At 43.0% G+C, this 27926-nt stretch overlaps 1 protein-coding gene across 2 annotated transcripts in view; it reads left to right on the forward strand.

Moving 5' to 3' along the window:
* The first annotated feature begins 1192 nt into the window (after nucleotides 1-1192).
* DTNA (dystrobrevin alpha) overlaps nucleotides 1193-27926 on the forward strand; it is a 324921-nt gene continuing 298187 nt past the window's right edge. Inside the window, exon 1 of one of the 2 annotated variants that reach the window (XM_030553035.1) lies at nucleotides 1193-1272. The gene's annotated coding sequence lies outside the window, so the exon portion shown is untranslated. The remainder of the gene's footprint in view (nucleotides 1273-27926) is intronic. The other variant, XM_030553013.1, reaches the window with a different exon arrangement.

Genomic DNA, 27926 nt, shown 5'->3' on the forward strand with positions numbered 1-27926 from the left:
CAATTATTAACATTTATACAAAGTGGCACATTTTTGTCATTAGCAGAACCATTACTAATTAAAGAGGGAGAGCAGGAGAACAAATTAGAAAACAAATATTAAAACAGTCAAAAACTTGAATTAGTATCAGACCTGAAAGTCTCTAAAAAGTGAGCCTCTCTATTCTCCAGCTTTCTGACTCAGTCGTACAGAGCAGGTTGTAAGGCCCTGGAACAAAACCCGTCTCTCCTGGGAGGTGGTGTTCAAGGGGAAACCGGGTGACGTCACTGCCCAGCTAACAAGGAATCGGAACTCGGGAAGAACTCCTGTTCCAGCACACGGGGTATTTAGTACGTGAGGCGCTGTGACTTTGTGTCACTCTAGATTTGGGGTCGGATGCTGACACTCCAACCCTCCCTCCCGCAGTACGTGCAGCCGCCTCCTGATCTGCTCCTCCATCAAGCCTCCCCCGGCTCTGGCTCTGCCCCTCCACCCCCGCACCCCCCCGCCAAGCTGCGCCACCCTCCCCCCCACGACATCCCCAGCTGATCAGCTCCTCCACCCAGCTGCCCACCGGTCCCCAGCCAATGCGCCCGGCTGAACCTCCCCCGATCTGCTCCTGCGTCCCCCGCGGCTCCTAAATCCTCCGCACCTGAGCGCCCATCCCCCGACCGTTTGGCCCTCTCCATGCAACCTCCGATTTGCTCCCCCATCCCCAAATCTGCTGCTTTCCCTGCGCCCAGCCCCACCTGCTCCTCCATCCCCCAGTACGTCACAATCCCTCCCGCTCGGCAGCAACTCCCCCTCCGGCCCCTTGCTCCGCTCCGCTCCCCGCGCGGCTCCGGCAGGGCCGGGGTGCGCTCGCGGAAGCGCAGGGAGACTCCTCCGGGCCGGGGCCGGGGCCGGGCAGCGGCTTCCCGGCCCCAGTGGGCATGTGTAGAGGTTGCGCACCCGCCCGTGATGAGGGCGAGCGCGGGGGCTGGAGCATGTGCAGAAGCGCGCTGGGTACCGTCTGAGGCAGGGCAGCTTCTGCTCTGACACCTGCAGCATGTGCCAGGAGCTGCAGCCGCATCAGCAGCCTGCGCGCGGTGCAGCCTCTCGGCTCGCTGTGGGAAGCGGCAGCAGCAGCTCCCTCTCTCTGTCTCTCTCCTGCTTTGCACTCTGTTTCAGTGAGTGCATGGTGACCTTACAGAGTGTGCATTACCTCACAGGTAAATATCAGCTGATCCGCTGTGACAGCAGCAGCAGCAGCAGGAGCAGGAGCAAGCAGCAGCCCACAGAGCCTTTCTGGAGGTAGCAATTCATTCATTCCTTCACTCATCTTGTCCCTCACCTCTCCTTTCCCTTCCCCCCTTTTCCCATGCAAAAGCCAAAAGGCTCGCAGAGGATGCTGAAGCCTCCATTAAGGATGGTTCCAATCACTGCAAAGAGCCTGAGGAGTATTTAATACTGGATGGGGGGAGGGATGAAAATTTCTGAGCCAGAGGCGGCTGCTAGTGTTGTAATGCACTGCGGTGTCAATGGGGAAATGGCTAAGGGGAAGGATGTGCTGGCAGGGAGAGGGTTATTCAGCCTGTTGCCCACTTAGATATAAATATATTTTGGCGTGACTCATATTTGCATTGGTACATTGTTATGAATTCATTTTTCCAATGTATGAAATACCCAACTGGAGTTGTCCTGCTACAGAGAGAGAAAGAGGGATGCTGATGCCGAATTCTTGAGGGGGTAAGAAGGGGAAAAAAGGGGGTGATAACTTGGTGTCTGTCTGCTATTAAGTAGGTCCCAGTGGGAGAGCTCTCTTTTTCATAAGGTCTGGTGATCATTGGCATCATGCATTTCATTACCAAACATCACCAATATATATATATTAATATGCAGAGAGGTGGGGGGGGGGCACAGGGAATTTTTCGTAGGCCTAGGACATATGTTATTTGACTTTTACTGTACTTCAGCTTTTCTGTGGGATTTGTTGTTTTTTTTCAATGGTGAAAGTGCACGTTGCCGGTCACTGGGCTTTAAACGTACTTGCTGTTCCATTGATGACCCTGGCAGTTGTAAGATGTTTGTGTATGTGAGTACATACAGGCCGACTGGAAGAGGGAGAGATGAATCTAGCTCTGATTAATAAAATTCTAGCATCTTTAAACACCAGCTCCGTAAGTTTTTTCTAGAAATTTAACTTAGTGGAGTGTATAATTTTTACCAAATGTATCAGAGAGCACTTTCACAGGTGTGCTATGACGTAGTATCATTAACTAATTGAAAACTGGCTAAATAAATGATTGAAATTTACTTGATAATGCATTATCTTTGTATTTGTAATTATTTGTCCACTTACTTGCTAATTCACAAACTTTAATCATTTGCAACGAATATCCTAGTCACTGACGAATAGTTTGATCATACTATACTGTAATAGCATTTATACCACAGAATAATTATTACCTACAAATTAAATTAAGTTTTTAGGGGTACTGTGGTCAGATGAACCTCATAAATGTGTATCGGAATTCATTTATTTGCATATGCAGTGTTTCAGATGGAGTTTAAACACGAGTGTGAATAAATGTCACTTGATAAATCCTGGTTTTGAAGAAGGTTTTGAAATTAGAGGTTCATGAAATAGAAAGTGTTGAAACAACATCATAAGCTTATTATTTCTAGACTTTCAATCCTGTCTCAAGCTCAAAGTTGTGTAAGTTAATGTTCTCTTTTGAACACTTTGCTGCCATTTTTCCTTATTATTCCAGTATTGGAGATGGTTATATAATAATTTTTTTTAAACGAAAACGTTTTCAACTTTAACTCCATCATTGCTGTAGAATCCAACAGTATTTTTGTAAGCTTTCAGTTGAATGATAGCATATCTCGCATATGTATCACCAGCACCACTGAACAAACATATTATGGGGTTCTGTCACACTTTTGGCACCCAGTACACTATTCACTAATGAAGTGAAAAAAAGTGTAAAAAACTATTGCTGTGTGCTTTTTAAAAAAAGGTGACCTGTTGACAGAAGAGGTGTTAGTGTGTGTTCAAATTCAGCTTCAGAACTTATGACTTTGTACCAAATCTTCAATGATAACCACTGCCGACTCTTAGAGCTTGATCCTGCTCCCATTACAGTCAATGGCAAAATTCCCATATTTACCCAATATCAGCACTGAATGCATTGGTAGTGTTTATTGTTTTACCACAAGAACAGAATTTATGGTCAAGTTATGATTATGATTACAATTAAAATATGAAAGTGAATTCCTCATCTTTATAAAAAGCAATGCATAAAGTATAAAATTCTGTACTGACCCATTAGAGAGAGACTTAGTAAGTAGCTCCACTCATGCAAGAGTAGGAGTAAATACAAAATTACCCCTCACCCACTGCCTGAGCACATAAATTATGAATGTAACACTGTGTATGTGGCCCCCAATTGTGTCTCAGTGTAATCTGCTCCATATACCCTTCTTTGTATGTTATAGTGTATACCGACGATAGTCTACATCAAGTTATGCATACTCAAACATTCCTGTTTCTGCTCTCACTTGTACCAGTTCCTGATCCTTGAAGGAGATGTGTTGGTGACACCCACATGGAATCCTATTGATTTCACAAACTAAAAACTGCTGAAAAACAAGAGAGAGGTTTTGCCCTGTTAGAGGGCAATTTTTTAAAAAAATTTAGAAGAAAAACAAGGGTGACATTTTTGTTATTGAGGCCTTTGTTCTTCACAACTAGTTTTCTCTGAATTTCATTTGTGCATTGTAAAAGCCTGTACAGCTGCTTTTCCCCTCACACCAATTTTACACAAGTATATAATTTTGTTGACTTCAGTATGTAAAGGTCAGCACCCGCCTTAATCAGCTATAAGTGCAATGAAGTCAGTGAAAATACACTGGTATAAAATTGTTGTGAGCAGAGAATCAGCTCCATAATCTTTTACACTTGTTCAGTTGAAAGTCAGAAGAAATTAGCTGTGAAGAACAAAGGCTACAAACAAACACACCATGTCCTTCTTTAAAAAGTTTAAAAATTACCATCCAACAGCTGTCCAGAAAGTTTCTCTTTTTTATTTTCAGCAGTTTTCTGGACTACAGTCTTGGAGTTAACATTGTTCTGGAACAACTTTTTGTTTAAACTGATTAAGCTCCGTGCCCTTAATTTTGTGGTGTTAAGCATAACTTGCACACTCATTATTAACAGTTGGCAATGACTGTTTTTCTTTAAAAAGGCTGCCTAAGTATACTGCCAAGCATAGCATGGTAAATCCTAATGACTATGTTTTAAACTATTGTTTTTTACATTAATTATATAAGTCCCCACCCACTCAGCACAGTTACAAAATGTAAGTATTGTGGACTGTTACAAACTCATTAATTGTGCTATGAGATTTAACTAGTCATTAACATGGGCTACACAGTTCATGACTAGCTGTGTGGGGTACTCCATGAGTGTTTTTATCAGCTATGTGGTGGAGGGGAGAGAATCTTGGGTTTGAGTCACACAGGCATAAAGCTGGAGTACTGGAGTGATGAGTCAAGCCCCTTACATTTAAGTTTCATATTACGTGGTATGTATGTACTGTGTGTATGACATTCTTTATGAATCTAGGCAAGAGACTAACATAAATGCAGTTGAAAAAGTTACTGAACGCTCAGTCTTAACAATGAGCCGTCATATGGTCATTTCATTATGGGCTTGATCCTGGTTCCATTGAAATCAGTAGTACAGGATTAGGCCTTATGTCATGATATATTAGTATGTCAAATATTATACAATACAATAAAAACTACAGTTTCTTATACAGTCTGATGTGCCTAGGACTTCGATTGCACTGGCTGACATGTAGATATCAGTGTGCTTATCAAAGCTGGGTCAGTCTCCTTATCTCCATTTTAAAGATGAGGACATTGATTACAGAAAGGTTAAATGAACTGTCCAAGGGTGCATGCAAGTCAGCGGCAAAAGTAAGACTCAAAGCTCTATCCATGTATCAGCCATACTGTAATATTCAGTTGAGTTTGTCACTGAATAGTACTTTCTAATAATAAGCCTTGATCCTGGAATTTTCCTGCGGGTGGACTGCTTCACCCACTGGGACATTAGTTAGGTTGTACTCATCATTAATAAAATCACATTTAAACATGAAACCTTAGGTCACTTTTAAAACATTTTAGATACTGGGATAAAAATCCTGGCTCCTTTAAGTCGATGGCAAAGCTTCCATTGACTTCAGTGAAGCTAGGATTTCTCCCCAGTGAATGTCTGCAGGGCTGATGCCAGACACTTGTTGCCCTAAGTAATGTAACATGAGAGAACAACATTGCCCCACAGTTTCACTTTTCTGTCACCCTTTCTCACACCTTTATTGCCTTGTTTCCTTGAGTGCTGTGCCTCACTGGTCTTGCTAATAGTGCTTAGCACATTGCTAACTTTAATTAATTAGTAGTGTCAGCATCCTGAGAAGGAAAAGTATTAATATCATCATTTAACAGCTGGGGAAATTGAAGTAACTTGGTCCAGGCCACAAAGGGATTAGAATGCAGGAATTCCTTGCTCCAGAGTCCCAGACCTCTGCTTAGATCAGGCTGTCTCTCACAATATTGAGTGGTCTCTCCTTGTGGCCTGAAGCCACATTAATTGCTCCGCAGAAGCAAGCAACTGGTTGGCAGCTGGGACAGAGCTTTACTCCTGGGGGAATTCTGCCCCACTGCATGTCCCGCATAATTAATGAGCTGCAAATAGTTTACCTTTTTTGCACAGAGAAAAGCTTCTGCTTAAAAGTTTCTGCAGTTCTGCTTTTTTTACCCAAAAGGTGCTGTGGGGATAAAACACAGCAGCCGCTCCCAGCCAGCTAGAGAAGAGAAAGAGCCTGCTTTCTTCACAGCACCTATCAGGCCAGGTCATGAGACAGAGAGTGTGGGGTGCTGGGGCTCAGACTGAGGCTCATAAGGACTAGTGCAGGAGGACAGACTGGGGCAGGGGCTGAATGGGAGTGGAAGTGCAGGGCTACAGGGGAAAGGGAGGTGCAGGGCCACATAGGGACAGGGGTAGCTGAGTGGGGGCACAGAGACACATGGGAATGGGAGAAGTGGGTGTCTGAGTGGAGGTGGAGGGACACATATGTCTGACTGAATGGGAGAGACTAGGGGTCAGCCAGGGTCTGCATGGGGGAAGCTTCATAACAGTCCCTCCCAGCCCTCCCGCCCCTAAAATATCCCTGTTCCGTACTTTTCCCACCCATACTCAGAAACCCTCCAAGTTCACATCCAGGCTCCTTCCCAACAATTATTTCCCTCAGCTCCTCCGATACCCCTGACTCCCCTTAACCTTTGCACTGCTTCTGGGTGGTGTGGGAAATATGGTTCTGTATTATAGTTTAAATGAATTATTACCTCAGAGTTCTGTATTAATATGCCTAGTAGGGAATCTATTTGTCAAAAACATTTTCTGAATCTTTTTTGTTGTCTGTATTGTTACAGACATACTTGCTGACAGGTATTTTGAAATAAATGACCAAAAATAATTGAAACTGGTGTGATTATATAGTGTTATTTTGAAAATAAAATATGCAGAATTTTGAAGAATTTTAAAATTATGTGCAGAATTTTTAATTTTTTGTTGCAGAATTTTTAATTTTTTGGAGCCGAATTCCCCCAGGAGTAAGCGCTTGCTGCAGTTGAGGCAGGCCAGTTAGAGCATAGTATATAGTTTTCAGTTGATATAGGGTCCTCCAAGAATGTAGGGAACCACAGTTGAGTGTTTTTCATGGGCCACAAAGGCCAATGCTGGAAGCTGCGTATGTGACCATGAACAGCATTAACCTGTGTTTTCAGGAAAAATCAGTGACAGACTTTCACAGAGTAAGCAGTTTACACGAGGCTACATCTTCAAGGCTAAGAGGCGTAGAGTGAAATCCTGGGTCCACTTTTGACATTGACTTCAATGGAGCCATGAGTTCACTCATTTTGTAAATAATGAAATTGGAGACTGGCCTTAATATTTTTTCCAAAACTGGACACAGGACAGGGGAGTGAGGAGGCACCCGTGGCTTAACAGGCCCCAATGATTGGCTCCGGTAAGTGATTTTAATCTGTCTAGGTGATGTTAAGAAATGACAGCTTTGTTCCTCTCTCCAGGGGAAACTGATATTAGTTCTAAATTAAAGTAAGTAACACCCAAGTACTACAGTAACGATAGCCTCAGCAATATGTAAAATAGTGACTGGGAAGATTTCACACAAAGTCGTATTCAAAAACAAAATAAGACATCTACCGTGCAGTTATCTTGAATTAGAAATGTATTCTGAACTTGCTATGGCACTTACCTTCAACAGATAACAGAGCACCTGAGTTCCTTGATTTAGAATAATGTCAGAGTGGTTGTTTGAAATCATTTTTTACTAATGCAGATACCACAACAATGCAATTTTGTAAGAATTTGTGGAACTAGAACCTACAACTATAGAGCCTGGGACAGTTGATATTGCCATTGGAGACTATGCAGGTTAATTAGGCACTGCAGGAAGTACCGCCCAAAGGATCCAGAGTGACAGCACCCTGTAGCCTATGCTCTCTATTTAGCCCTGGAGTGTGGCCCAGAATGTTGTCTGGGTAATCACATTTTTTTTTGGCTTGTTATGACTCTAGACCTCACCTTGCTTCATAATCTCCAGTCTCCAACCCTACCCTGAGTCTTGCCATCTGATTCCAGCCTAGTAGCTACCTCTGGTTGTGATCCAAGCATGACACTGAATTCTTGTCTCCTGATTCCAGCCTGGCAATTACTTCTTGTCTATGATCCTGGCCTGGCTCTGACCCTGCCTCTTCCCTATTGATCCCAGCCCTAATGATTACTCTGATCCCTGCCCACTGACTACTGCCTTGTGGCCATCCTTGACATATGGACACCAGCCCAGTTATGACTGCTAGGCCAGATAGCCTAGACCTCAGTTCCTTACAGATTCTAATTGAAAATGTAAGAAAAAAACATTGTTTGGGGCAGCCATTGTTTGGAGTCTAATGTAAGGTAGATCTCCTGATTCCCCTCTGCAAGCAGGCTGGGGAAACTAAATTACAACAAGAATTACCAGTGAAAAGTCTAACCAGTTTGGGTTGCTGTTTTTTAAATAACCCCAAAACTTCTGTTTTAAAATCATAGTAAAACATTACTGATCTGTAAATTTTAAAATACATAGTGTAAAATATCCAGCTGATTTCTGAATATCACAATCATCAACCCAATTCTTGTTATGCATGTAGCCACGTATGTTTTGTAAATCAGCTTCCTTTTGAATTTTAATCCATTTCCTGGAGCTCTTGGAGAAGAGGAGAGCTGTCTTTTCAAAGCGTCCTAAACCTGTAGAACTTCAGGACTAGGCTGGTTTAGAAAATGTACAGTAAGGAAACGTCTGGTTACAGCATGGTAATTACAGCATATGAACAGTATTGATTTTTAATTTACCTATTGTATTATCTAGATGCATGTATATTGTAGAATTGCATACATTAAAAACGTTAACACACTATTGACTCAAGAGAACTCAACAATCTCCCTAAGAGAGGAAATGAAGTTTTGTTAAACATCCCACTCAGGAAAAGAACCCACATTACAGTATGTCTGCACAGCGGCTGGGTAGTGTAATTTCTCCCTGAGTAGATGTACCTTTGCTAGCTCTACTTGAGCTAGCGCACTAAGACTTGCTGTGTAGCTCCACCTGAGTATGTGCCCAGGGGTTGGATGGGATTGTACTAAGGTGGCTAGTCTCTCTGTTGTATTAATCTAGATGCAATATATATGGGCCAAGGGTGTTAACATAACGCAGTCACTGTTCAGCTTAAACAGTGTTAAACAAGGTCTGGGGTTTGATATACACAGACTTTAGTACAAAGCAACAAAGAGTCCTGTGGCACCTTATAGACTAACAGATGTATTGGAGCATAAGCTTTCGTGGGTGAATACCCACTTCAGCAGATGCATGTAATGGAAATTTCCAGAAGCATGTATATATATGTAGGCCAGAATCAGTCTGGAGATAATGAGGTTAGTTCAATCAGTGAACACCTCAACTGATAGAAGAGGGCTTCATCCTCCCTGATTGAACTAACCTCATTATCTCCAGACTGATTTTTTAAACTACAAAGGCAAGAGGAGTGCGACATTGATCTCGCCACGCGTACTAGCTATGACACGAGATTGCTTGTGGCATTCATGGAGGAGCTGACCACAGTGGAATGCCGCTTTTGGACTCAGGAAACAAGCACTGAGTGGTGGGATCACATCGTGATGCACATCTGGGATGATGAGCAGTGGCTTCAAAACTTTTGAATGAGGAAAGCCACATTCATGGGACTGTGTGATAAGCTAGCCCCAGCCCTGTGGCACAAGGACATGAGAATGAGAGCTGCCCTGCCATTGGAGAAGCGTGTGGCAACTGCACCATAGAAGCTGGCTACTGCAGACTGCTACCGATCGGTTGCTAACCAGTTCAGAGTGGGAAAGTTGAACGTTGGACTCATGTTGACGGAACTGTGCAGGGCCATTATTCGCATCCTGCCCCGAAAGACCGTGACTCTGGGCAATGAGCGTGACATTGCGGATGCCTTTGCACAAATGGGCTTCCTTAACTATGGAGGGGCAATAGAGGGCATGCACATTCCAATTCTGGCACCAGACCACCTAGCCACCGACTACATTAATCAGAAGGGGCATTTCTCTATGGTTCACCAGGCACTTGTGGATCACCATGGTAGTTTCATGGACATTAACGCAGGCTGGTCCAGAAAGGTGCATGACGCATGCATCTTTCAGAACACTGGCCTGTTCAGGAAGCTGCAAGCAGGGACTCTCTTTCTGCACCAGAAGATCACCATAGTAGAAGTCAAAATGCCCATGGTGATCCTGGGAGACCCTGCCTACCTCTTAATACCGTTGCTTATGAAGCCATACACAAGGACCTTGACAGCAGGGAGCGGTTCAACAACAGGCTGAGCAAGTGTAGAATGACTGTTGAGTGTGCTTTTGGCCTTTTAAAGGCCCCCAGGTGCTGCCTATATGGTAAGCTGGACCTGGCTAATGACAATATCCCTATGCTTATAGCCGCATGCTATATACACCATAATATTTGTGAAGGGAAGGGTGAAAGCTTAACTCAGGGATGGACTGCTGAGGCTTAGTGCTTGGAGGCTTAATTTGAATAGCCAGAGATCAGGGCTATTAGAGGGATGCAGTGTGAGACCGTAAGGAACAGGGATGCCTTGAGGCAGCAATTTGAAGCTGAAAGCCACCAATATTTGTTGCTATGCTCGGGAGTGCAGTTCTTGTAATGCTAGGAGGTGATTGTGAATGGTGCAGACGATGCACTATGAAGGTGTAAGAAAATTGCCTGTTTGCAGTGCTCCGTTTAAATTAATGGAATAAAGATTGCTTTTCAAACAATTCTTTTATTAAAAAATAACAAGAGGAGGAGAGAGACGAACAAAAAAACACATCAGCACTGAAGGAGATAGGGGAAGGGAGGGTCCCAGGAGGAGGTGGGGTCCCGGGACGGTTAAAGGTTTGCGTATGTCCAGGGATCATATCCGGTCTTGTCCTTTGGAGTACAGTGCAGTGGGTACTGTACAGGGCTAAACTGCTGAGGGACGGGTGTTGACTGCAGTAGGTACTGGGAGTCCGCAGTGCTGGACTGTGAGGTGGGAGGAGTGGAATGCAGTGGGTACAGACTGGAGCCAGGAAGTTGATAAGAGTGTTTTGGTGGTGTCTAGGGGGTGTGTGGGAAAGAGTTTTACGACAGCGGCTGCAGGGGAGGGCGGAGCATGGAACTGCTCAGTTTGCAGTGCTAGTATCGCCTGGATCATGTCCGCTTGGCACTCCATAATGTTTAAGAGTCTTTCAATAGCTTCATTCTGGCACACTGCATTCTCCTTTCAGTCCCTCTTCTCGCTGTCCCACCATTCCTTCAATTCCTCTTTTTTTGCAGCTATGAAGTGTATCATAGCCTCATACAGAAAGTCCTCCTTAGTTCTTCATTGCCAGTTTCTAATTCTGTGCAGCAGTTCAGCCGGCGATAACAAAGAGGGAGACTTGTCTCCCAAGGTCATCTTTGTGAAGCCAAAATGCAACATTTTACAGAAGCAGTAGTGTTGGCAACGTAGAGACCACTGATTCAGTGATTTAAAACACAATCAGTATTCAAACACCTGTCACTAACTGGCTGATCCCAGGAAAGCACACATGAGCCATAAGACCCCCAAAATGATGAGCAGCCACTGGGGCAGGGTAAATCAGTTTTCCCAGACCCGACTGTACACTGGGCACATGGCTCTTGGGGAGAGCCAGCATTGTAGGGGGAGGGCTGATAATCATTCTGGTCCCCGCATTTTCACAGGCTGTGTTCATTATGGAAGATATCACACTGCTGAGGGTGAGCAGGGAATCAAGGGAGGGTCTTCTCCAAAACTGCGGCTTCTGCCCTGGCCCTTATGTGGCTCGCCTCTGTGCAACAATGGTTCCCCTTCAACCTCCATGGTGGCAGAGTGGCGTGGGAAAGTTACCCTTAATGGGGCAAGAAACAGAGCAGCTCTGCCAAAGAACCTGCGGCAACGGATTGCCCAGTATCTCCATAAGAGTCTCCTGAAGATCTCTGAGGCAGATTCTGTGAAGTTAGGGAGTCAATCAACAGCCTGTTCTGCCGCTCAGACTAGGCATGTGGGTGGTACGCGCATCATACAGACACAAGCCTATTTTCTGCAACCTTCCTGCCCCCAATAACTTGTATCAGCAATTCCCAAAATCAAAGCCACTTGCTAGGGGCCTCCTCTCCTGTTTGCGCTTTGCCAAGATTCAACAGCTGTGACTAGCTAGCTTTCTCCGGCTTAGAGAAGAACCCCAGGCTGCATGAATCTCTAACCTCTGAATCATCCTCTGCCGCTGGTTTCCCCCTTCACATCCTTGTCCAAGATTTCCTCTTCCTGGTGTGGTCCTCTCTTGACTGGCGCATGAGCCACCAAAGTATCCACAGTGGCCTTCACAGTGGAGGTGGTGTCGCCACAGAGTATCGTGTCCAACTCTTTTTAGAACTGGCAGTTCGTGGGCGCAGCACTGGAGCAGCAGTTTGCCTCCCACACCTTGTGGTAGGTGTTCTGCAGCTCCTTCACTTTGACCCTGCACTGCAGTATGTCCTGATCATGGCCCCTTTCTATCATGCATTGTGAAATCTGTCCGTAGGTATCATAATTCCTATGGCTGGAGCGCAGCTGGGACTGGACAGGCTTCTCTCCCCAAATGCTGATGAGGTCCAGCAGTTCAGCATTGCTCCAAGCAGGGGATCACCTAATGCGTGGAGCAGGCATGGCCACCTGGAAAGATGCGCTAAGACCCCTGCACACGTCACCGAGCAAACAGGAAGAGGACTCTTTCAAAATTTCAAAGGAATTTACAAGGTGGGGATGACAGTTTTTTGCCTGAGTACAGGACGGTAGAGTTCAAACCAATGACCAGATAGGCAAGAACATTGTGGGACACCTCCCAGAGGCCAATTGCAGCACTATAATCGACCAGGGTGTCTACACTGGCCCCGCGGCACTGTAGCCCCATCACAGAAAGCTGTATGTCTCTCGTCAGGGTGGGTTTTTTACATCGCAGCAACTGTGCAGTTTCTATACACTAAGTGGCCTGGCAGTGTGTACACCTCTGGAGTTACAGTGCAGAAAGCGCCTTTATTGCCTAGAAACGTGCCAATGTAGACAAGGCCTAAGTACTAAAAATATTTTTAAAGATCAACTTGTGGTATATGGTGGTGATGGGAGAGTTAAGGGAGTTGGACTGAAGTAAAGTAGGAAGGCTGGAATTTCCTTGGGTAGTATCCTAGAGTTCTCCCCTTACAATATTTGAAAACAAATTTGATCTAAAAATCACACTGATTGTCCTGTTCTCTTTGTTCTGACAAATTCTGGCTTGGCTTTATTGTCTAAAAGGGTAACAGCAATTAAAATGTGATGTGACAGCAGCTTCTAGAACTTTTGTGATATAAGAGTCATAATATAAAATACTCCTGACAGGATGAGAATTAAGTGAAAAAAGGAAATCCCTCTGCATTACACAGGGATTTTCAAATTGCTCAGGAATTGCTTCCCCATTACTAAACCCCATAACTGTGGAGTCTAGCTTTTGGTTTTAAGTTAGTATAGCTGGTAAAACCCTGCCAGAAGTAACTTTGGCCATGTCACTTTAAACTAACAGCCTGATTTTCTCCCCTGCCTTTGGGCCTGCTGGGGACAGAGCAGCTGCTAAGTTAGTGCCAAAACTGGCTCATCCCACTTATGCATGAATAGCTCAATTGAAGACTCTGAGAAACTTGGAGCCATTAATCTTGGTGTGTGCAGGAGAGTAGAACTGCTTTTGAACAACACTAACTCCAACATGGAGCGTGGACGAGCTGCTTCTTATTCTCTTTGCCCACAGGGTAAGAGAAGAGCCAGCATGACAAGTGGTCATGAGGCAGCCTCCTGCTTCATGGTGGTAAGAGAGAGAAGACAAACAATGTAGCACTTTGTGGTATGCCCTTAAAAACCAAACTAAAACCGCCTTTTTCTTCAAACTACAAAGACTAAAAAATGTGTAAAAAATAAAGACCAGATTTAATTTAAAAAAGAGTGGATTGTAGGAGCAAGTCCTGTAATGTGTTCTCTTCCTGCACATGATTTGGGATGAAATCAAGTTCAGATACTGGTTGTGTATGGTTCAAACTCCAGGCTCATGGAATAACTTCGGCCTTCTCTGTTTCCTTGCCCTGCATTAAGCACAAAGTCGATCACCTCAGCATGTACATGCATGAAAGATGCTGATGGGCTCAAGCTAACTCATGCAAGTAATTGTATGCCCTTGTGTCTCATTAAACTGCTCTTTATGTTGGTGGTCCATGTGTATTGGGCTTTGTCAAATCACATACAGTAGAACCTCAGAGTTACAAACTCCAGAGTTACGAACTGACCAATAAACCACACACCTCATTTGGAAACAGAAGTACACAATCAGGCAACACCAGAGACAAAAAACAAACAAACAGGTGTTCATATGGCACTGTTGTAGCCGGCGTTGCAAAGTATTTATGTGCCAGATATGCTAAACATTGATATGCCCCTTCATACTTCTAACACCATTCCAGAGGACATGCTTCCATGCTGATGACAGGTTCTGCTCAGTATTGATCAAAAGCAGTGCAGACTTATGCATGTTCATTTTCATCATCTGAGTCAAATGCCACCAACAGACAGTTGATTATCTTTTTTGATGGTTTGGGTTCTGTAGTTTCCCAATAGGTATGTTGCTCTTTTAAGACTTCTAATAGCATGTTCCACACCTCGTCCCTCTCAGATTTGGGAAGGCACTTCAGATTCTTAAACCTTTGGGTTGAGTGCTGTAGCTATCTTTAGAAATCTCATATTGATACCTTCTTTGCGTTTTTTCAAATCGGCAATGAAAGTTTTCTTAAATCAAACAACATATGCTGAGTCGTTGGTATTCACCCAAGAGTTCTGAAGGAACTCAAATGTGAAAATGCAGGACTACTAACTGTAGTCTGTAACCTATCATTTAAATCAAATGACTGGAGGATAGTTAATGTGACACCAATTTTTAAAAAGGGCTCCACAGGTGACCCTGGCAATTACGGGCTGGTAAGCCTGACTTCAGTACTGGGCAAACTGGTTGAAATGATAAGAAAGAACAAAATTGTCAGACATATAGATGAACATAATTTGTTGGGGAAAGTCAACCTGGTTTTTGTAAAGGGAAATCATGCCTCACCAATCTACTAGAATTCTTTGAGAGGGTCAACAAGCATGTGGACAAGGGGGATCCAGTGGATATAGTGTACTTAGATTTTCAGAAAGCTTTTGACAAGGTCCCTCATTAAAGGCTCTTAAGCAAAGTAAACGTCAAGGGATAAGAGGGAAAGTTCTCTTATGGATTGGTAACTGGTTAAAAGATAAGAAACAAAGGACAGGAATAAATGGTCAGTTTTCAGAATGGAGAGAGGTAAAAATAGTGGTGTCCTCCGGGAGTCTGTACTGGGCCCAGTCCTATTTAACATATTCATAAATGATCTGGAAAAGGGTAAACAGTGAGGTGGCAAAATTTGCAGATGATACAAAACTACTCAAAATAGTTAAATCCCAGGCAGACTGCGAAGAACTACAAAATAATTTCTCAAAACTGGGTGAGTGGGCAACAAAATGGCAGATGAAATTCAGTGTTGATAAATGGAAAGTAATGCACATTGGAAAATATAATCCCAACTATACATATAAAATGATGGGGTCTAAATTAGCTGTTACCACTCAAGAAAGAGATCTTAGAGTCATTGTGGATAGTTCTCTGAAAACATCCAGTCAATGTGCAATGGCAGTCAAAAAGGCTAACAGAATGTTGGAAATCATTAAGAAAGGGATAGATAATAAGACAGAAAATATCATATTGCCTCTATATAAATCCATGGTATGCCCATATCAGGAATACTGCATGCAGATGTGGTCGCCCCATCTCAAAAAATATATATTGGAATTGGAAAAGGTTCAGAAAAGTCCAATAAAAATTATTAGGGGTATGGAATGGCTTCCGTATGAGAAGAGATTAATAAGACTGGGACTTTTCAGCTTGGAAAAAGATCACTAAGGGAGGATATGATAGAGGTCTATAAAATCATGACTGGTTTTTGAGTGTAGTTTTGTAACCAAAAAAAAAATAATCTACATTTGTAAGTTGCACTTTCATGATAAAGAGATTGCACTACAATACTTGCTATGAGATGAACTAAAATATACTATTTCTTTTGTTTATCTTTTTCACAATGCAAATAGTTGTAATAAAAATTAATAATATAAAGTGAGCACTGTACACTTTCTATTCTGTGTTGTAATTGAAATCAATATATTTGAAAATATAGAAAAACAGCCAAAAATATTTATAATAAGTGGTATTCTATTATTGTTTAACAATGTGATTAAAACTGTGATTAATCACGATTAGATTTTTTAATCTCACAATTAATTGTGATTATTTTTTTTAATAGTTGACAGCCCTAGTTTATTTCTCTAAAAAGGGATTACGTTCTCTCAAAAGTGGTGAAGTTAGTGGTGCATCTGTTTTGCCACTCAATCATTTCCTATTGTAACCACAGCAATGCAGTATGCCTGTAAACTCTCCTCTTTTCTTTCACTCTTGAAATATTCTTTGAATGAGCTGAATGTCAACAAGTGTGATCATGTGGCGTGGTGCACAAGCTTCAGTTCTGTTGCCGAGGAGTGCCTCTCTAAAGAAAGAGATGGCTGTTGGCTGCCCATCAAATCCCAGGCTGGTTTGGCAGTTATGCTTTAGTGAAATGGCCATCCAAACAGATGTTAGTGTAAGCTGTCATGCACATATGTATGTCATGCACGTATGTACATGTATACGTATGTATACGCATACGTATGTATACGTATATATACGCATGTATGTATGCATACCTATGTATACGCATGTACGTACATGTGTGTACATATGTATGCATGTGTACATATGTATACGCATGTATGTATGTATATAGACTCATAGACTCATAGGTCAGAAGGGACCAATATGATCATCTAGATATGTATGTCGTGCACGTATGTACATGTATTAATAATCGGGGATCCTTAATGTGAAAATGACAGCATCTGAACTGCAAGGCTGACCTTTTAAACTATGAGCCAAAATAGAATTTTAGCTATTAAATTGTTCAGGTGAAAAGACTGGTCCTCTTCTTGTTGCTTTCTGTTATTTGTAATTAAAAAAGGGGCTCCTTAGCTTTTTGAATCCATGCACTCTTGTCACTACAACTGGGAGAACATTAACATAGAAAATGTCACCTACTTCAATGAAGGTCCCTCCGTAAACCTGTATGAGGCTTGCTAGTAATTGGGATGCTATCAAAGCATTTACTATTATAACATGAGATCTGGAAGAATCATTGCATGCCATGATCTTCATTATGAAGTAATCACAGCATAACATATTTAATTGAGAGAGCAAGAGTTGCATAGAAATTGCAGACACTTGTACAGGATATAATGAACCTTTCTCATCTGTTTGCTCTTCTATCCTAGCATGGGTACTAGTACATATGCTTACTGTGTCTCTGCCAGCAGACAGTGACAGCAAATAACTAGCAATTAAAGAGAGGTCATTGTCCATCATAGGAGAGTTGGCTTGCATTTCTTAGTTGTCACTGTCTACCAAGTAGAACAGTATCCTTTTTGGATAAACTCAATCTGTTTCTTAGGCCCTTCAGTCTAGATCCTCAAATGTCTTTAGGCACTGAACTTCAATTGATTTTAATGGGAGTTAGGCACCTAAACACCTGTGAGGATCTGGACCCTGGGGCCGAAGTTCCACTGATATCAATGAGACTTAGAAGTCTAAATCACTTTTTAATATGGGACTTGCGGTCCTTAGTCACTTAGGTGCTTTTGAAAATTTTACCCAAAGTCAGCCTGAGCATTTTTGAGTGGGTCTGCAAACAAATTCATTTCTCTGTGCTTTCCCAAAACTTGTAAATAACTCTTCTCCACAATGATCACACCACTATATATGGGTTTGGCCTAAGAGTTTGAATGAGTTGCACCCCAAAATGAACAGATTTGTTTTATATCTATATAGTGTGCGTATATGTGTGAGAGAGAGAGACCGTTTCTTCTGCCACAGTGCAACCCAGATGCTTTTATTGGGGTACATATTGCTGATATTTTAAAAATGTCTGCAATGGACAGTTGTTAAAATACATTAGAGCACGCATGTGCATGTCTGTCTGGGAACCACTAAGCCCCAGCCATATGGATGTTAGTGAATTTTAGCATGTGTATAGGCTATGCAAACATTTGGCACAATCATCACCAACCCCTCTCCTGAGGTAAATGTTTGTCCCGCCATCTTAAAATGGGGTAACAAGACAGAAAAGTTAACGGCTTGAGGGAGTCATTGTGAGTCCTGGGCTTAGAGTGCAGCAGTCCGTGAGTCCTGTGCCTAATCTACTAGATTGATGGTATGGACGTGTCTATCTTTGTGCCAGAGACCACACTGGTATATTGGTAGAAAATCCAGCCCTCCTGCTGTGGGACCACTACAAGCTATCAGCTGCAGTCTGCCCCCAGAGCTGCAAGTTGATCTGGGATCCTTCCAGAACTCTGATGGGCCTGTGACCGTAGTTTGCACTGGCCCTAAAGGTATCTGAATAAGCTGTGATCCTTAGGCAAAATCAGTGACAAGCTTTGAACTCTAGAATTCATTGCAATACCTTTACCTTTCCAAGGCTATCTTCACAACAAAAAAGGCAACAAACATCCTCTGTTTTTCAGGATGAAAGCTGAGATTATCCATTATATTTCTAGGCCCAGAACATTCAGGCGGACCCATGGCTGCTGGTTTCATGGGTCCAAAGCCAGGCTCTCTCTTCACAAAGATAGTCTGAACTGATTCGGAGTAGCAAACTCTCTCTCTCCAAGTCTTGAGGGTAAACTGCATCTGCGTGATCCGAGGTAACACTTTTTGCTTAAATGGAAGATGTGGCAGCATTCTGTGTGGCTCTGGAATCCAGTCCATCAGTTGCAGCCTTCTTTGTCTGAACAAACAGTAGTTTTGCAAGCCAGTTTATAAAGCCGGAACACATCCAGGCCAGTATGTTTATGTCTAATGTATTGAAAAGTAAAATGAAATAACCATGTTTTTGACTGAATTCAATGCACTATACAATGTCTGACACAGGTATATTGTTATCGATGCTAATGCTGTAAGATATATATAACTCTTCTTTTAATCTTTCAGACACATTCATCATGTGGTTCTTCTGTTCTTTTATTTATACACATGTGTGCACACACTCTCTAACATACATAGTAGCTCTGGACAGCAATAATGACACATTGAGAACAGGCAGTATAATTGTGGTATGCATGTTAAAGGAAGTTACACAGATTTAAAGTTGGTGCATAAAGATTCTGCATTTCCCTGCCTCTTTCATCGTCACTCATTGGCCCAATTGCTAATATTCCCTTGTGGGGAGTACAGGAGGATCACACTTGTGTTTCTTGCTCTTAGTCCTTCCTCAGCAAACCTGGGAGCTTATGGATCCTATAATTTTTATCAGTTTTCTTATCAATTTCATTCAGGTGCTCCTGGCGTCATTTCTAGGGAAGAGCTTTGTTCAGTAAGCACAGGCACAATCCTTCAAAAGGCTGGGTAAGGGAAGAGAAAAACAGAAGGAAGGGTGAGATGTGAGGAGAGGAAACTGATGTAGAAGACCAAAAACAAGGATAATGGGATCTGCTGAGGAAGAGGGAAGGCAGAAAGAATGGTAGAGGGAAAGAGATGGGAGGCACAAAACAACAACAAAATCAAAGGGAGAGAGAACGAGGGGACAGACAAGAAGCTCAATGTGACCCCAAACTTGGTTCCATTCTCAGTAGGGCCTAATCCTACACATAATTCCTTAGGTGAGTAGTGGCATTACATTGAATGGAACTACTTGCCTGAGGAAGGGTTACTGTCTTGAGGAAAAACTTCACAGAGTCAAGCCCAAAGTGAACAGTCACAGAGATTTAAGCTGCATTTGCTTATGTCTGTAGCTGGAGTGTTGATTTCCTTTTCATTACTTAGTCTGTGGAGGTAACGATATATTTGTCTTTAGCTAAATGCTGAATTAAAGAGGGAAAATATGTTGCTACATATTTGGGGGCTGTAGACAGACATAACTGAAATTTGGATTGCATCTTATAACATTCCAAATAACACCCTGCAAAGAGAGATGATAGAAACATTAAAATACTTTACTATCTGAAGGTATTTCTTCTGCAATCCCTGCTTGACTGAGAGTTAAAAGGGATCAATATGCTGGAGATCTTCAACAGCTTATTCCAAGCTGACACACTGTTATCACCTTTTCTCTTCCAACTGCTTCCCTAGCCGTATTAACAATATTCACATTAAAACTGTGACATGCCATAGGTGACTGTGTGTAAAGCTTGTTTGCTTTACTAAGGTAAACAATAACTGTTGCACAACATTAATAACTGAAAGTGCAACTACTTAGTAAATTTCTATGTGTTGAGATTAGCAATTCCTTTTTCACACACTTAAATACACAATACATTCTTGTGACAAATACATTTTATATGTCCCAGGCTAATGCTCCTTTTTTGTTTTAGCAGGAAATGCAACATTTTTTATTACTGATGTGCTGAGAGCACCCTATGATTGCTCTTTACATTTACATTTAAATGATGCTTATTTTACTTGTCAATGCTAGTTAGTAGAAATATTTTCTCTTTTGTGGTTCAGGATCTTTATTTCTTTTCAAAGTGTTAAAATGCATGTTGCAGGGCTCCATAAGACTCTTATGATTTGTTGTGAATAATCAGTCTAGCTGACTATCAGAATAAAAGGCTGCAGCCATCTTAACCATAAACACTACTTCAGATAATTAATGTAATAGTATGGGCTTAGTGAAGCAATGGGCTAAGTTATGGTGAATGCAACACCCTAGCATGGGAACATACCGTGTCCTTCTATCATAAAAAGGCACTGCCTGTGCTATAGATCTTATGAGATATTTAAAAGGATAACATACTGTATAAATTCCTCAAGATCAAAGAGAAAATACCGTTCAGGGTGAAATGGGGAGCTTAGCCCAGCAGCAGCTTAACCATACATGACAGATCCAGTGCTAACTCCTGAACCATCAGTGCACCTGCCTGTGGAGCTCAATGGAAGAACTAGGAGAAAGCCTTCCAGAATTCCATCTTTTCAGGTTTAGAGAGAGGCAACTGTGTGCCCTAGGGGTGGTTCTGATCCTGCTGGCAGAGGAAGTATATGGGGAGGAGAGGTTTAATTCCTTTGTGTAACTTAGGGTTTGTGGAGTATTTTCTGTGAGAATTACTTTTAATCAGATGAATACATATTTTTTGTATGCTGCGCCTGATGTAAGTCTGGGACAGTGGGGGTATTATTTTAAAATAGGGACATGGCATACAGGGCATGGGCAGTACTTTTGAGAAGTGCTTTGTGCAACAGAGACACTTCCAGTGCATAGGGACAATATTGCCAACACTAAGAATTCAAAAATCATGAGTTAGATCTCCCAAAAAATCATGAAACTGGCTTAAAAATAATGAATCTTGGCCTGTGCCTGTCTTATGTTTTTTTTTCACTTTTAGGGGAAGCTGCCCACCCATGACCTGTGTGCAATCATTTCAGCTGCAAACGTCAACCTTAAATACACACACACTTCAGCCTTCCCTGTTTGCTGCTCTGCTACCTTATCTTATCCCTTGGGGCAGGGAGACCTGCAGTTCTGTCCCTCTCCCTAGCTTTGCAGAATAGGCAGCTGGGCCATTCACATCCTAGCTCCATGTTCCCCACAGTTTCCTGGCCTGCACCTGCACCTTATACTCATTCACTCACTGGCACGCTCCTCTGCCATATTTCCCTTCACCAAAGCATTCCAGACAGAACTAGAGATGAAGGAAGCCCAGCAGCATATTCACACATAGAAACAAACCAACAGCTAAACAAAGAGGATGATGAAGTGATTGTCCCTTCTGGAAAATTTGTTGTGCTTTTCTGTAATCCCAATACAAAACCTGGACCCAGTCACCCCGCCACCCAGCTTCCCCTGCAGCTCTCAGTCACCCCAGCCCATCCCAACTTCATACCCAGATATACTCAGTGACCAAGCACCTCCCCCCGCTCCCCGATTCCCTTCCTGGCACTCTCAGCCAGCACCCAGCTCTTCCCACAAACACTCTGCAGAATGTACCCTACTTCCCCTCCCACCTCAACCACAGTGTCAAATTTTGTGCAGCTCAGTGTTTTACCTCCAACACAGCTTGGGGCAGTGTGTGGTGAACTTAAACTGAAGTGCATGGTTACATGCAAATTGTTCACAAAGATGCAAATCATCATATAAAATAATTTGCTTAAAATGTCCCACAGAGTAGCACAAACCTTAACAGCTGTGGCACTATAGTGTTGGTGTAGGACAGGGTGGGCAAATTACGGCCAGGGGGCTGCATCCGTCCCTTCAGACATTTTAATCTAACCCTTGAGCTCCCACTGGGGAGGAGGATCCAGGGCTTTCCCTGCTCTGGAGTTCCAGCCAAGTAGCGGGGTTGGGGGCTTACCCTGTTCCACGCATGCTGTGGCTCCACACGGCTCCTGGAAGTAGCAGCATGTCCCCTCTTCGGCTCCCACATTTAGGGGCAGCCAGGGGGCTCCGCACACTGTCTCCACCATAAACGCCGCCTCCGAAGCTCCCATTGGCTACAGCGCACAGGGCTGCAGCTCACAGAGCCGCCTGGTTGCACCTCTGCATAGGAACCAGAGGAGGGACATGATGCTGCTTCCGGGAGCTGCTTGAGGTAAGCGCCACCAAGAACCTGCACCCCTGACTCCCTCCTGTGCCCCAACCCCCTCCCCCAGCCCTGATCCCACTCTCCAAACCCCTCAGTCCCAGCCATGAGCACCCCCAACCCCTCATCCTCAGCTCCACCCCAGAGCCTGCACCCCCAGCCAGAGGCCTCACCCACTCCCACACCCCAACCCCCAATTTCGTTAGCATTCATGGCCCACCATACAATTTCCATACCCAGATGTGGCCCTCTGACCAAAAAGTCTGCCCACCTCTGTTGTAGGAGATGTGCAGGGATAGCTGCTGTCATAGTCTGAGGTAAGGAATTACACAGAAGCATTATAGCAGTCTTATTGACAGAAATCATAGAGAAACTGGACAGTGTTTCAGACTATTTATCAAAGCATTTGCTGTTACCATTTCAAGCAAGATGAACAGTTTGAAGTTAGAAAATGTGTTCAGAGTATTTTAGTTTTAAATAAAATTAATATAGAGACATTGAGCTAAATGCAGCCTTGGTAAGCTGTGTGTGATAAAACCACTGCTCAATGAAGTTGCACATGCTTATGAGGCCTCAGTTTGGACTTCTGGCTCTTGCTAGCTTGTGGAGGCCTACAGTTTTGTTGGTAAGTGAGAGGAGGGGCATGGATTTATATCTTTATCTTGAAGCTGAAGTAGAGTACATCAAGTTTAATGGTAACTTCTTAGCTTTACTAGTTTTTTGCTTCATTTTTTAAAAGTCTGTGCAATAGTGTATATTGAGCATTCACAGCAAATTAAAAATGACTGTTATTTTGTCTGAGAGTCAGTATCAGCCAGTTTCAAGGACATGATCTAATTCAGTCCTTTGGATCGTCTCTTATTTAAGAAGGCCTCAGGACCTTTCGCATCCACCAAGACACGCACATCAGTTGCTCTTTTAACAAGGAGTACAGCAAGGTCCATTTCTTCATGTGTGCAATATTTTGGTGGCCTGTTTCTTTATGTATTTCTAATGCACCCATGATTATACTCATATATGCAATTAAGTATGTCATTAAGAAACACATTAGTTTTGTCCAATCAGGATGTAGATAGAAACAAGGTAGGGTTGGTAGGTGTGTAGTTTTCAACCAGAAAGTCCAATAAAAAAGGGGACCTGGAAGCATCCAGTTAGGTGTACTGACCAGACACCAGAAGTCCAGTTACCACAGGCAAGGGAGAGTGGGGAGGTGCTGAGTCATCAGCCCACACCAGCCCCTGCTCACCCAGGGCCACCTCCTACCTGCATTTTGTGGGCGGGCAGGCAGCAGGCTCTGTGTCGGGCAGGCAGCAGGCTCTGTGTCAGGCTGCAACTCTGATCCCAGCCCCAGATCAGAGGAAGCCCAGCTGGTGGTTGGTGGGGGAGGAAGGAGAAGAGGATCAAGCAGTAGGGGAGAGAGGACCAAGTTGGGGGAGGGTGAGGCCTTGGGGTGGGGAGAAGAGGTGGAGCAGGGGTGGAGCCTGGAAGGGGAGAGGTGGAGCAGGGGGACCTGTTTTTCTAGTAAGTTAGTAACCCTAGAACAACCCTAGGAGAAACCTTAATATTCCTGCTGCATGAGTGGGTGAAGTGTCTTGTTCAAAATTAACTGGAAATTTTTAAAATGTAAATTAGGGTCTCTCTGGTGACAGGTTTTGTGCCTAAAAGTTTCTGTTCCTAATGATGAGCTCTTGGGGAGATTTGTCCTTGAAACCTGAATTTCCCCTCCATGAACTGACATGTGTTTTGCAAGACCTTGAAATTCAATAGAACAAAAGCAGAAATCTGCTGCCAAACCTACTAGATGGTCATGGTTATTTAGAACTGACCAGAAGCTTTAATTTCATGCACTAGTGTTCTTCAAATTGAAAACCCCAAAACTGCCATGCAGGCCGGTAATCGGGCAGAGTACGCTTTGGTGCCTTTTTGGTCATGCTGGATAATGTAGCTTTGCCAGAGAGAAGAGGACACAGATGTGTCATTATTTCAACTTGAGCAGATTGTTTAATCAATTTTGTCTTAATGAATCCAGACTTTATTACAATATGTGCTGTTTATGTTAGTGTTGTCACAGGTATGGATAATCAGATATTGAAACAAATGCTGCTGCATTTAGTTTTGTGTGCATATATCCATACAAATGGAAGGATGTGTGCAGATATTTGGGTAACTGTGTTGAGTATGTGCATAAATCATTGATGTATTCAATCAGAGTTATATAGTCCTAGTGCAGTGTTTGTCTGAAACTCCCCACCCTCTTACCAGAAGATGACCTTGGTAGGAAAGGATTCAGTAGGGTCTGCTGTCTCAATGGCACAGGTGCTCACTGTCCCACTCAACTGGGAAGAGCTGATTAGCAAGAGAGAGAAGGTCAGAGACTTTCACTGAGCAGTCCTGAGCTTGAAGCCCTAAGAGCAGCCAAGTATGGGAGAAAGCTTGACATGAATTTTGACATTGTTAATGTTTTTAATAAAGCCAGCCCACCAAGAAGGGCTGAGTATTGGCGACAACACAGGGTGTGAAGCAAAGGCACCCACTTACTTACTGATTAATGAGTCATATGAATAATGTTAGTCTCAAGGTATTGAATTAGGCTTTTATATCAAGCCCCTCACCAGGTAGTCTGAGCATCTGCTTCTATAAATGTTCCCTCAACCATTACTTTTTTCCTTCTAGCAAATCATAATCTCAGGTGAGATCCACTTACAGGGGCTGCTATTAGAAAAACCTGTGGTAAAAAGCTATCACTAATCCCATTGGTTTTTTTCCTATTCTTTTTAAAATTTCTTTTAAAAACAAAACAAAAGGAACAGTTAACAGCAGATGCAGCAAAAAGCACCACAATCCAAAAAACTTTATGGCAGAATACAAAGCAGTAATGCTATTGTAATTCCACATACACAAGAGCTGTATGACATATACTTATATTCTACGGGACAGATCCTCAGCTGGTGCAAATTCTCATAGCTTCATTGAAATCAATAGAGATTGCCCTGGGTCTCATCCTGTTCCCACTGAAGTTATTAATGCCAAAACCCCAGTGAGTTCAATGGAGCAGGACTGGAACCTAAGTGCATCTCTCAAAATGAAGCAGGGAAATGAATGCCTGGGTGTCTGTACACAGATGTGCATACACACACGATGACTGGGTGGTGGTAGAGTACAGCATTAGTGATGAAAAAGGGAAGATGATCATACATTAAAAAAACCTCATTAAAATTAGGTATAAATATTTGAGCTGCCTCTTTGAAATATATTCTCTTTGCAGTGAATCAAAAAGAATGACAAAAATGAGGTCAAAGTCTGAAGCATGATCTTCTTTGAAATGGTAAGAGGCCCTTTCAAATATAAGCGGCCCAGCCCCCTATTAATCCCCAACCGGCTTGTTAAAGGGGGCAGGGATTTTTTGATTTCCAAGGAATTGTTATTCATGTTGGCCATCAGTAAAGATAAATTAAAAGTACACTTGTGTCAGATGGAGACATGTTTGAGAAGAAAGTTAATCAGAATTGGTAAAAACAAAACTGGAAAACATTTGACAGAATTTTTTGCTTTTTTGTCTATTTCAAACTTTTTGAAAATTTTCAATCTGATCTAATGTATTTTAAGTGTAAGGGAAAACAGTGGTTTCACAGATAATGCTGTTTGATAACTTGTCAAATACTGATTTTTAATGACAATCATAGTACATTTCATACTTTATAAATTAAGTTTATTTGGAATGAGCCAAATGCAAAGAAAGCCAATGTTTGTGTGTGTTTTCCCCTTAGAGGCTGAATGGTAATAAGATTGGAAGTTTGCACATTTCGTCCAGAGATTTCTTTAGTCGTCCCCTCAACTATAAATAACTGTTAAACTTTTTAAGAGACGCCTTTTGAATTGATAGCAAGCATGAAAAAGAGGTATTTTTTTTCCCCACAGGGTTACAAACACAAATGTCTTAGCCATAGTTAAGGTGTCATGACTTTGGTGCTCTAATATACTTTAGGACCATGGTGAGCCTGAGTTTACATCAGTTTGTGCCAGCTCAAACCCACATATATACACCAGAAGAGGATTGTGGCTGTGCAAAGTGTTTGAAATCTCCCTTCCACCAGTGGACCAGCAGAGCTAAAAAAGTGAGTGGCACTGGGTGGGAACAGGACATGGACAGGGCAGCTAAAAATCTCTGATCCAAACACACATAAGTTAATGCGAATCTTTGTAGACTTCAGTGAGCTTTGGATCAAGTTCTTAATCTTGCCTCCCAGCAGCCACTACCTGTAAGCAGGGCCGGCTCCAGGGCTTTTGCTGTCCCAAGCAGCCAAAAAAAAAAAAGAAAAGAAAGAAAGCCGCAGTCACGATCTGTGGCAATTTAGCGGGAGGTCCTTCGCTCCGAGCGGGAGTGAGGGACCCTCTGCCGAGTTGCCGCCAAATACCCGAACGTGCCGCCCCGCTCCGGAGTGGCCATCCCAAGTACCTGCTTGCTAAGCTGGTGTCAAAACATATTCCCAGATTTGGACCTTAGCATCCAAAATATGAGTGTTAGCATGAAAACCTCCAAGCTTAGTTACCAGCTTGGACCTGGTAAAGCTGCCACCACCCAAAAAATTAGAGTGTTTTGGGGCACTCTGGTCTTCCCAACAACCTTCCCTGGGGACCCCAGGACCCAAATTCCTTGAGTCTCACAACAAAGGGGAATAAACCATTTCCCTTCCCCCCTCCTCCTTCCAGGTGTTCCCTCCCTGGGTTCCTGGAGAGATACACAGAAGCAAGCTCCGTGAATCTAAACAGAGGGATTCCACCCTCCCTATTTCCAGTCCTGGAAAACAGAAGTACCGAGAGCTAATCTCTCTTCCCCCCTCACCCAGAGGGAATGCAAAGTCAGGCTAGTAAATCTAACACACACAGATTTCCCCCCTGACTTCTTCCTCCCACCAATTCCCTGGTGAGCACAGGCTCAATTCCCTGGAGTTCCCCACTAAAGAAAAACTCCAACAGGTCTTAAAAAGAAAGCTTTATGTAAAAAGAAAGAAAAATACATAAAAATGGTCTCCCTGTATTTGTCACCTTAATACAGAGTCAATTGCTTAAAAGAAATATGAATAAACAGTCTTATTCAAAAGAACACAATTCAAAACACTCCAGCAACTACACACATGTAAATACAAAAAAAACAAACCTATGGTCTTCCTATCTTTGTACTTACAACTTGGAAACAGAAGATTAGAAAGCAGGAGACAGAAATCCTCTCATAGCCTAGAGAGAGTACAGGCAGAACACAAAAACAAAGAACTCAGACACAAACTTCCCTCCACCCAGATTTGAAAAAGTCTTGTTTCCTGATTGGTCCTCTGGTCAGGTGTTTCAGGTTACTTCTTTCCAGGTGTAAGAGACATTAACCCTTAGCTATCTGTTTATGACAGCTGGTGTCTGGAGCCGGCCCTGCCTGTAGGGATCCTGTGGAATCAGTGAGTAACTTAAAACCATTGGTGCTGGAATTAGGGGTGCAGCAGCACCCCCTGACTTGAAGTGGTTTCCATCATTTT

The sequence above is a fragment of the Gopherus evgoodei genome, chromosome 2, assembly GCF_007399415.2.
Source record: "Gopherus evgoodei ecotype Sinaloan lineage chromosome 2, rGopEvg1_v1.p, whole genome shotgun sequence".
NCBI classification, from domain to species: Eukaryota; Metazoa; Chordata; order Testudines; family Testudinidae; genus Gopherus; species Gopherus evgoodei.